Source organism: Lepidothrix coronata, unplaced genomic scaffold, assembly GCF_001604755.1.
Source record: "Lepidothrix coronata isolate B3197 unplaced genomic scaffold, Lepidothrix_coronata-1.0 Scaffold49, whole genome shotgun sequence".
Classification (NCBI taxonomy): domain Eukaryota; kingdom Metazoa; phylum Chordata; class Aves; order Passeriformes; family Pipridae; genus Lepidothrix; species Lepidothrix coronata.
In genome coordinates, this window is record NW_016690229.1 from 4,903,698 (window position 1) to 4,912,826 (window position 9,129).

The 9,129-nt window shown below is 47.0% G+C and overlaps 1 long non-coding RNA gene across 1 annotated transcript in view; it reads left to right on the top strand.

Moving 5' to 3' along the window:
- Positions 1–6,156, top strand: part of LOC108497590 — a 62,976-nt gene extending 56,820 nt beyond the window's left edge. Inside the window, exons 3-5 of the long non-coding RNA XR_001874894.1 lie at positions 2,121–2,249; positions 2,515–2,632; positions 5,963–6,156. This is a non-coding gene — a long non-coding RNA (uncharacterized LOC108497590). The remainder of the gene's footprint in view (positions 1–2,120; positions 2,250–2,514; positions 2,633–5,962) is intronic.
- The last annotated feature ends 2,973 nt before the right edge of the window (positions 6,157–9,129 follow it).

A 9,129-nucleotide genomic window follows, 5' to 3' on the forward strand; every position in this document is an offset into this window, starting at 1 on the left:
TCCAGGGAGGGTTTGCAGGGGAGTCACTGGAGCTGCAAGCCTGGGATGTCCCAGGCAGGTCCCCAGGTTGCACATGTGATGTTATTGCAGCCAAGGGGATGAGCTGGTGGTCTGTGCTGCTGTACGTGAGCTTGCAGTGAAGAAGGGAAACCTGACGTGTGTCTACAAGTCTGCTGGAGAGGGGGTTTTGGAGCAGCAGGTCATGGTGAGCCTTGCTCCAGGTGCACTTTTGTCCCGCCAGCTCAGCCGCGTGAATCACATCCTGGGACATCCTCGAGGATGCAGACGGGTCAGTCCTTAGCCCTTGGCAGAACCAGCGGCTTCTTGAGAGAAAGGTGCCTTTCATCTGCACAACCCCTTTTTCCACACTGGGCATTACTTAAATGTTCTCATTTAAGCATTTTCTAAAAGCCATGTTCCCGCGGTGCTGGGCCGCTTGGGTGCGGATCCTCTCGCCCTCCCGGCCGCATCCGCCCGTGGCGAAGGCTGCCCTCTCCCGACACGCCGAGTATCCGAGGGATGCGGTGGCCGAGCCGGGGCCCAGCACCCTCCGCCAGCACCAGCCCTGTCCCCGCTGCACCGTGCACAGAGCAGCGATGTCCCGTCCCAGGGGGCACAGATGATCCCCCGAGGTGGCCTGGTCCCATCACCAGCTGCCTCTGATGCTGGATCCAACCTGCATCCCCCTCGGGCAGCAGGAGAGTCCTGCTTGAGGAACCACCCAGAGCACTGCACTCCTGCAGATTTCCATTTTACCAGACCAATCCCTGCCCTTCCAAACCTGCCCAGTACCTTTTTCTTCACGTTTAGTTTTTTATGATCTGGTAGTGTAGGCGCGAGTACCGTACTCCTCTGAGTTGTCTTTTCCCAGCTGAGTCTATTTGTGCTGCAGACTGTGTGGGTGCCACCCTAGGAAAGCCACGCTTAGCAGCGTGTTGCTCCAGGAAAGCACTTTTATATGAACAGGGATGTGAGACAACCACTTGCACCTCTGGGCTTGGCAAACAGCTGATCCATGAGAGATTACTTTTTTTTTTCCCCTTGTGATTTTGACCTTATTTGCTGAAAGTGAAACATCATTCAGCCTTCCAGGAAATACCACAAGTCTTCAATCTGACATGAGAACATAAATCTTCTGTAAGAGTTCATCCATTCTGCATCTCAGGTCTCTGGAACTGGGTTGTGGACATGGGAGTGGGAATCTCAGCATCCTGAATCCAGGGCTGCAGAACCTGAGCCCCTGCACCTCCCCAGCCTAGGGAAAAACATCCCCATAGGGTCAGGCCCTTACTGAGCTGGTTCTGCAGCAGTTCCTCATGGAAAAATTGGGATTTTTTTGGCCTTAATCACCTTAAGCGTGTTAATTTTTTGTAGGACAGGTGAAACCCTTTCCCTCCAGTTCTGTGGATCTGGCTGAAATAAAACACAGTTTTACAGCTCAGAGTAACCCAGCTCTCCATGCTTCAGACTCCCCTAATCCCCTCCTAGAAGAGAGCTCAAAGGCTGTAGCATTGCTGAAGTCTCAGGCTCTGCACACCACGCTCAGCAGTGCAGCCCCAGCTCACACCTCTGACAGCACATTTCCTGAGCACAGTGCCTGCATGTCCCTGACCTTACTGTGCAACCAACTTTTGTGGGTTATGCCTCCCCCTGCTATTTTGGGGGACCACAGAGGCCTTTCCGGGAAGGCTGTGGGGCAGCCGTGGGGCTCGTGTGCATTTCATTGAAGGTAAGAGGTTATTTGTGGGATATTGTGGCTCTACATCTTTCCACCTCCCACCCACCATGAGGGGTTTAACAGACGTCATTTTGCTCATGAAGTTCATGCTTTTACATCCACACTGTTCTGCCTGGGGTGTATTCATCAGTGCAAAACTCTTTACTTCGCAGGTCATTCCCAGAGCAGGGCCCCTCAAGCCTCACTGGACCCAGGGAAGGACTCACCCTCCTTTGCACTTTGCTGTGTTTCCCTCGGGATCAGTTCAGTGACATTCCCAATCCCCATTGTGCTGGGGATTATGCATTTAACTGAACTCACAAAGATACCCCTTCAAAAGCCCCAGAAAACTTAAATTTCCTTTTTTTTCTGCCTGGACCACCTTTCCTTGTTTTACCACTAGATGGGAGAGTGAGACTGAGCTAACTGAGGTGTTCCCATCCTTATCCCGGTAGGAATTCCGAGGGGAGAAGACTACTGAAAGATGCCTGCGGGTCATCCTGCAAATCCTCTGACCTCGGGAAGGGAGCAGGTAGCCCCCAAAATGCCTGGTTGTCTCCTAATCCTAAAAGTGCATGGTTAGGGGGGACTAATGCTTGCCTGGTGCTTTCACAAAATACCAGGATGCCAGTGGGTCCCACTCTGGAAGGGGGATTCACTTACACAAAGACTGGGTATATTCTCGGGGTGAAATATTTCATATTTTTTCTCCTATCCACCTGTCCTGGAGCAGAGGGAGATAGGGGAAACACTTGCAATTCATTCCTCTCATCCACACCCCAAATTCTGTTTCCCAGGAATCCGAGTGATCCCAAAAAATTGTTTGGGGAGGTAAAGAATCACAGAAACACAGAATCACAAAATGGTTAGTGTTGGAAGGGACCTCCAGAGATCATCTAGCCCAACACCCAACAGGTAAATGTAAATAAAGCAGCATTTTCTCCTCCTTTCCTTCTACAGGAATTTCTTCCTCCTATAGGATTGTTGTGTAATGATACTCCCAGTGAGAAAATAAAACTGGTCTATTGCAATGATTGTACTTGCAGGAGGAGAATTCATGCCCTGGTCCAACACCACTCGCCTCAGGAGCTGCTTTGGGTGAAGGAGGGGATGGCACCCAGTTCATTAATATCTTAATAAATTTACTTTCACTGCAGCACTTCCCATCCCCTGAGACCTCCCAAGGTTTTGCTGAGACTGGGTATATTCAGGAATTATACAGCTGTAGAAGCAGTTTCTCAGCCAAATCCAATTGTCTAGTTTGACTATTTTTACTATTACTAGGTTTGGGACTTTAAAGAGGAACATTTCTACTTGCTTCCTGAGATTTCACAGATTCCGGAAGAAATTTCACAGGAGACAAATTTTCTGACTGCCTGTGTGACTACATCAGAACACGTAATCCCTGCAGAGTGGAAATAATCTTTTTGGGGGGTTTTGCTTTTTGCCCAAACTTCCTAATTTGCAAACTCTTTAGAGAAGTGACTCAACTGATTTGCTCAATGCCTGGCACAGTTTGGTAATGAGACGAAATAATTCTAATAACTTCCCTAACTGCAGTGCCCTTGTTGCCTCTTTTGTGGTCTCTTGGCTTTGCCTGCACAGAAAATATCTGTCATTATCCTGCTAGACATAAATAACAGCTTCTTTGGAGGACAGAGATTGTATTTTTTACTGGACCTATCTACTCTTATTTTCCATAAGCAACAGCCACCCCACCCTGTGTGTGCAATGAGGCCACTGAGTCACCAGCATGAAGCAGTGACCAGCTCATACATCTCACCAGGGAGGACCCAAAATCCCCTCCAAAGAAGAGAAGAGGCATCTTTCTTCAGATGATAATTAGAGGTTAAAAAATGTAGCCTGGAAGCAATTTAAAAAAAAAAAAAAAGTAGACATTCCAGACCTGGCAGGTCCAGGGCACATCTCCTTGTGCAAAGGTTTGCTTGCTCAAGCCCTGGCACGGGCCACCCAGGGCAGAGGAGGAGTCCCATCCCTGGAGGGATTTAAAAGACATGTAGATGTGTCACTTGGGGACATGGTTTAGTGGTGGGCTTGGCAGTGTTGGGGGAATGGTTGCACTTGATGATCTTAGGTGGCTTTTCCAGCCTATGGTTCTAAATGATTCTGTGATTCTGCCTCCTCCTGAGGGGCATTTTGAGCTCCCAGCTGAGCTCAGAGTGGGGCACGTGCTGGTGAAGTACATGGGAAGTGCTCCATGGGGCTGAGACATCTTTGGAGGGGCAAGAGGCAGCTGTGTGATGGTAAGCACAGAGCACAGATTAACAAAAAGCTATTACCAGGGTGAACATCAGCCCCAGGACACCAAGGCATCCCCAGACGGAGGACTCTTCACAGTAGGAGATGTTGGCACCCTCCCTGATGGTATCCATGGTGAAATCCAGCCCTGATGAAATCCAGCAGGCCAACCTCTCCTGTAGACCTTGATCCTGCAAGAGGAACTACGGGGATGGATTTTCAAAGTCAGCCAGAACCAGTTGGATTGAGACCTTATCTGAGATAGCAATAGAATTAGCCACGTGATTTCTTTTCCATGTTTACAGGGGCAATATTTTTCCAAAGTTCAAAGTCTTCCTCTGCAGGAAGCATGTGATATGCTTTGCAGTCACACCATATTTTGGCGCTATGAACAATTAAAAAAATCAATTTCCGGAGCAATATTTTCTATGTTTGTAATCTCTGAACTAATTACAGGGCTGGAAAATCAATAGCTATCTGGAAATCTTTCCAATACAGCTAACTAAGCATGCTGCATATCATGCTGGAATATATTCTTCACAAACACATGCTGCTCATGACCATCTCCCAGATCACACAGGCAGATGATATCACTGTTAATAAGCCCCTGTGCTTCACTGCACTGCAATGGCAGCATTTACCAAAATCTGCAGGGGGGATTGGGCAGAGCAAATAGCACAGTACATGAGAGCTGGAGCAATGCTTGTGCCAGCATTTTAAGCCAACGACAAAAACAGTTGAAAGACTCATTTAGTTCAACAGGAACCTACAAAAAGATTATGAAATAAAGTCATTAAAAGTTCATGGCTTAGTTATAATGTTGGGTTTTTTGTCATGCTGTATTAAAATAAGAAGTAAAACCTTTGGTGACTGAAAATAACCTCTTTGTCTAGTTTCCTAGTAGGAGAGAAGTGGTGTTAAATGGGTAGTTTGATGGTGATTATACATCAAAAACACACGTGAAGAGGAAGGGTGTTGCTCTGATGGATGGATCTCCTCTTGCTGTACAAACACACTCTGTTGACCATGGCAGCTCAGTTGGAGCCAAAGCTCAAACCTTTGTGCTGATGCTCTTCACTGCTTCCCACACACACTGCAGGCATTGCTGGGATCTTCTCCAAGATGCTGCCGCCTCCCTCGTGCCCTGCAAGAGCTCAGTGTGCTCTTCCTTGGTATGCTGGAGTTTGTGCTGCTGCTAAATGAAGAGGAAATATTCCCACTGGACACGGTGCCAGCAGCACAGCAAGTGGATAAGAAGCACAGACCACAGTACAGGGGATTTTCCCCAGGCTCCCATTTGCACTCCTGCTTGGTACAAGAAAGCAATGAATTCTGAGCTGTCACCAGGCCACAAAATATTTGCTCTCATTCTATATGTTTTTCTCTGATTATTCTTCATAGCTGTTTTCCCCCCAATGAATTGAAATCTCTGCCCTCACTCCCTCCCCAAGTCGGGAGATTCCTGCAGTTCTCCAAGTTGGTGATTCTCATCCTGCAGTGGAACTTTGGGTCTAGCAGCCCATGAGTTAAGGTGCAGCATGTACCTTGTCCCAGCCCTCATCTCAGGAGATAGGCCATGATTTATAGTCCCTCCTAAATAATTTGGCAGGTTAGTTATACCCAAAGAATTTAAATTTTGGAGCTGGACATGATGCATGTAGTGATCTGGATTGGAACTATTGTCATTATTAATTTCTGTTTGCATTTCTATAGCACTCCCATGTGCAGATGAGGATTTCCTGTGCCTGGTGCAGCACACTGGCACAGAGAAAGGAGCCCTTTCTGTCAGCTCCATGCTGACAGCCTGCCTGGAACAGCAAGCCCAAACCTGAGAGGGGCTGGGGGTGTTGATGGCAACAGCATCCAAAACACACACTCCAATGGTGTGGCTCTGCTAATCTGGGCTGTTTCCTGCCAAGAAGCAACAACTACAAATATATTGTGCTTATCATTACCACAGTAAAAGTTTCTCTTTTAACTTCCTAGGCTGAAATGACCCTGATGGTGACGCAGAGCTGTGGGTGCCACACATTGCTCAGACTCTGCAGGACCAGACCTACAGCTGCTGCACTAAATTTCAATGTCTTCTCTTCAGATGATGATGTCTTTGGACTTTCCTGTTTTTCTTGCCAATCTAATGTCATATTTCCTTCAAATAAAACTCGGTGTGTGAGAACTCACTTCTGTTTCTCTCTTAGGAAAGGAAGGCTGCGCTGTCTGTGCATCACCTAACAGGAAAGACCTCAGGACAAAGAGCTCAGACTCTTCAGAAATCTTTCAAAGAGAAGCTCCAGCTCTCCCTTATCTCTTTTAAAGTTAACACATCACACTTTGTACACGCTCAGTAACAAAGTTCCCAATGTTGTTTCCCGATAACCCAGAGGCCCGGGACAGCAATGCTGTTGCTGTTTCATAGAGGGCGAGAGCGGGACACTTGCTCCCCTGGCTGCCGACAATCAGCACTTTGGGAACATCCCACACTAGAGGTTTGCACAGAGGTTATTGGGTTTCACAGCCACCAAAGCATGTGTCACCCATGAATTTGTATAATTATTCCTCAAATACAGTTACACTTTTGGCTCTGCAATGCCTCCAGCATCAGTTGTTGCTGTTTAATCAGGAGCTGCTTTAAACCTCCTACCTCATCCTTTCATTTACAGGATCCTTTGCTCTAGTAATAACAAACGCATTCTGCTCACAGAGTTGAGTAGAATGGATTCTGATGCTCCAGCTTGCAAAGCCAAAGGGTCTTACAGAGGCAGGATAACACAAAGTCTGGTAAAAACCCAAGGAAGTACTTTCAGAAGTTCATTTCCCACTGCAAGCCAGCAACCAGCCACCACTCTTGAAAAATCCCATCTTTGTTTGTTGTTTACTGCGTTTCCTGTGAATGAATTTCTGGCTCAAATCAGAGTTGTAATAAAACTCTAAAAAAATATTATTTTAGAAAAAAACTTAGATCTGTCCTTCCGTCCTGGGGATTTGTTGCTTGTTCTGCAACAGGAGATGTAATTCAGGGAAGTATCTATAACAGCAATATTAGGAAATGACCATTCAGGCACCAGAGATCTGTATCAGACATTATGCCTTTAAATAAATTGTCTGTTACTATGTTAATCTAATCTTGTAAATACATGCACACTTAACCATATTAAAAATGTAAATGCTCCCAGAACTGGACTTCACATGATGAACGTGAACTCCCCTTTTTTCCTTGCCAGCTCTGCAGATCTTGGAAAAACAAGGATTGTTCAGTTTGATGGGCATTAATAAGGTTGATGTCTGCACAGATTTAGCCAAAAGATTGTCACGATCATCTCAGGCCCCACGTGGCTTACGGGCCTGAACTCGAAGAAACATCTTTCAACAGCCGCTGGTGACGGAGCGATTCCAGCTCTGGGAGCACCTCCAGCCAACTGACTTCCCTTCTGTGGCACTGAATTTGCATTCATTAAAACCAGAGTTTTAATGAGTTATGGAGATTTATAAAAAATGGCAGCCCAGAGCTGCTGACACTCCCAAAGCTTCTGACAGAAGTACAACACACCATAAACCCTGGTGTGAAATATTGAATGAAAACCAGTGCAGGTATATCTGCAAGTGTTAACATGACCCATAAAATCAGGGATTCAGGGAAACTAAAATTATTGGTGCACCCCAAACTCAAGGAGATAGTAATACATATAATGACAATAATATAAGAATGTTAGTAATAACACTGCTAATATGATTACCAGTCTCCTTGTCATTGTTTATTACCATCACTGCCCTGACAATTCTCAGCTCTAAGAATGGACAGAGGCAGAGATTCCCCCACGCTTTCAGAAACAATCTCTGTGCTTTGGGAAACAAATTCCAGCTTCTCCTATTCCTTAGAACAGCTACCAAGATCCTTAGGATGAGGCCAGTCTGGGAAGACTCTGGAGGAACCTTCTGCCACTCAAACAGCAAGGCGTGCATTGGCTCACACTGAGCTCCGGGGGCTGTAAAACCTGAGTTTAAAACAAACGTCCCCCTGGGATAGGCTCCTTGTTCATTTACAAGTGAATCAGCAGAGATGGCAAGGTTGATTTGCCATGCCACTGCCCAGCTCTTTTAAAGATTTTGTAGGAGACAGGTTGCTTCCAGGCGACCTCTGTGCTGCCTTGCCACACCTTGTTCCTTGGATACCTTATCACAGTTGTTATTAGCTCATGCAAATCCACAGCACGAGCTCCTTATCTTTACATCTCTCTCACCCAAGAGGTAACCTATTTGGAGATGCTGTATGAGGAATCACCAATAACTAAGTAAAAAAACTGCTCTGCACCTCTGAGGGCAACTTCACCCAAGGCAGGTGGACCAAAATACATGTGGAGAAGTGAGGTGAGCTGAGGAGCAGGGATGCATCCCCCTGCAGCCAGAGCAAATGATGACTTCAGCTCTGCACAGCTGAACAGGAAATGTGGGGGGATTCCCCAGCTCGGACACTTTTGACGCATTGCTTCACCTTTGTGCATTTGTTTTCCTTTCCACTCCGTTTATTTAAAATATAAATGGTTTGAAACAGGGCCTTACTCATCAGTGATTATACAGCACCAGCCAAAACAGCGCCCTACCCTTATTGTGGGGGAAATGATCTGTATATAATAAAGCAACATGAGTGTGTGTATGTGGAGCAAATGCTTCCTGGTTTTCCTGACCACACCACGCACACAGCGGACTCTCCTACACTTCATTTTGCAGCTCTCAATTTAACCCAAACAAACAAGAATCCCATTCACTCTCAGCTCCAAGGGGCACAGCAAGGATGGGACAAAAAGACAGCACCTTTCAGCTCTATCCTGAAGCCACTGCTTCAGAGGAGGAGGCAGTGATGTGAGCAGCATCACCACAGCCCTGGATGAGCCTTGGTGAGCTGCTGAGTCTGCTTCTGCTTCGGCTTCTGCCCCAGCTCTCAGTTCCTTGTGTGTCCCTGAGCTTCAGCAGCAGCTGTGGGAAAGGTACAACACTGCTGCCCCTGCACTGAGCAGAGAGGGGACTGCAGGGCTCAGCATGGTGGCTGGATGTCAGATGTCTGCCCACGCCTTTGCCCTCCTCCCTGCCTCACAGTGTTAGCTGGGCTTTTCCATTACCCAGGTTATCCTGCGCACTCCGGGAAATGGAGCACTGAT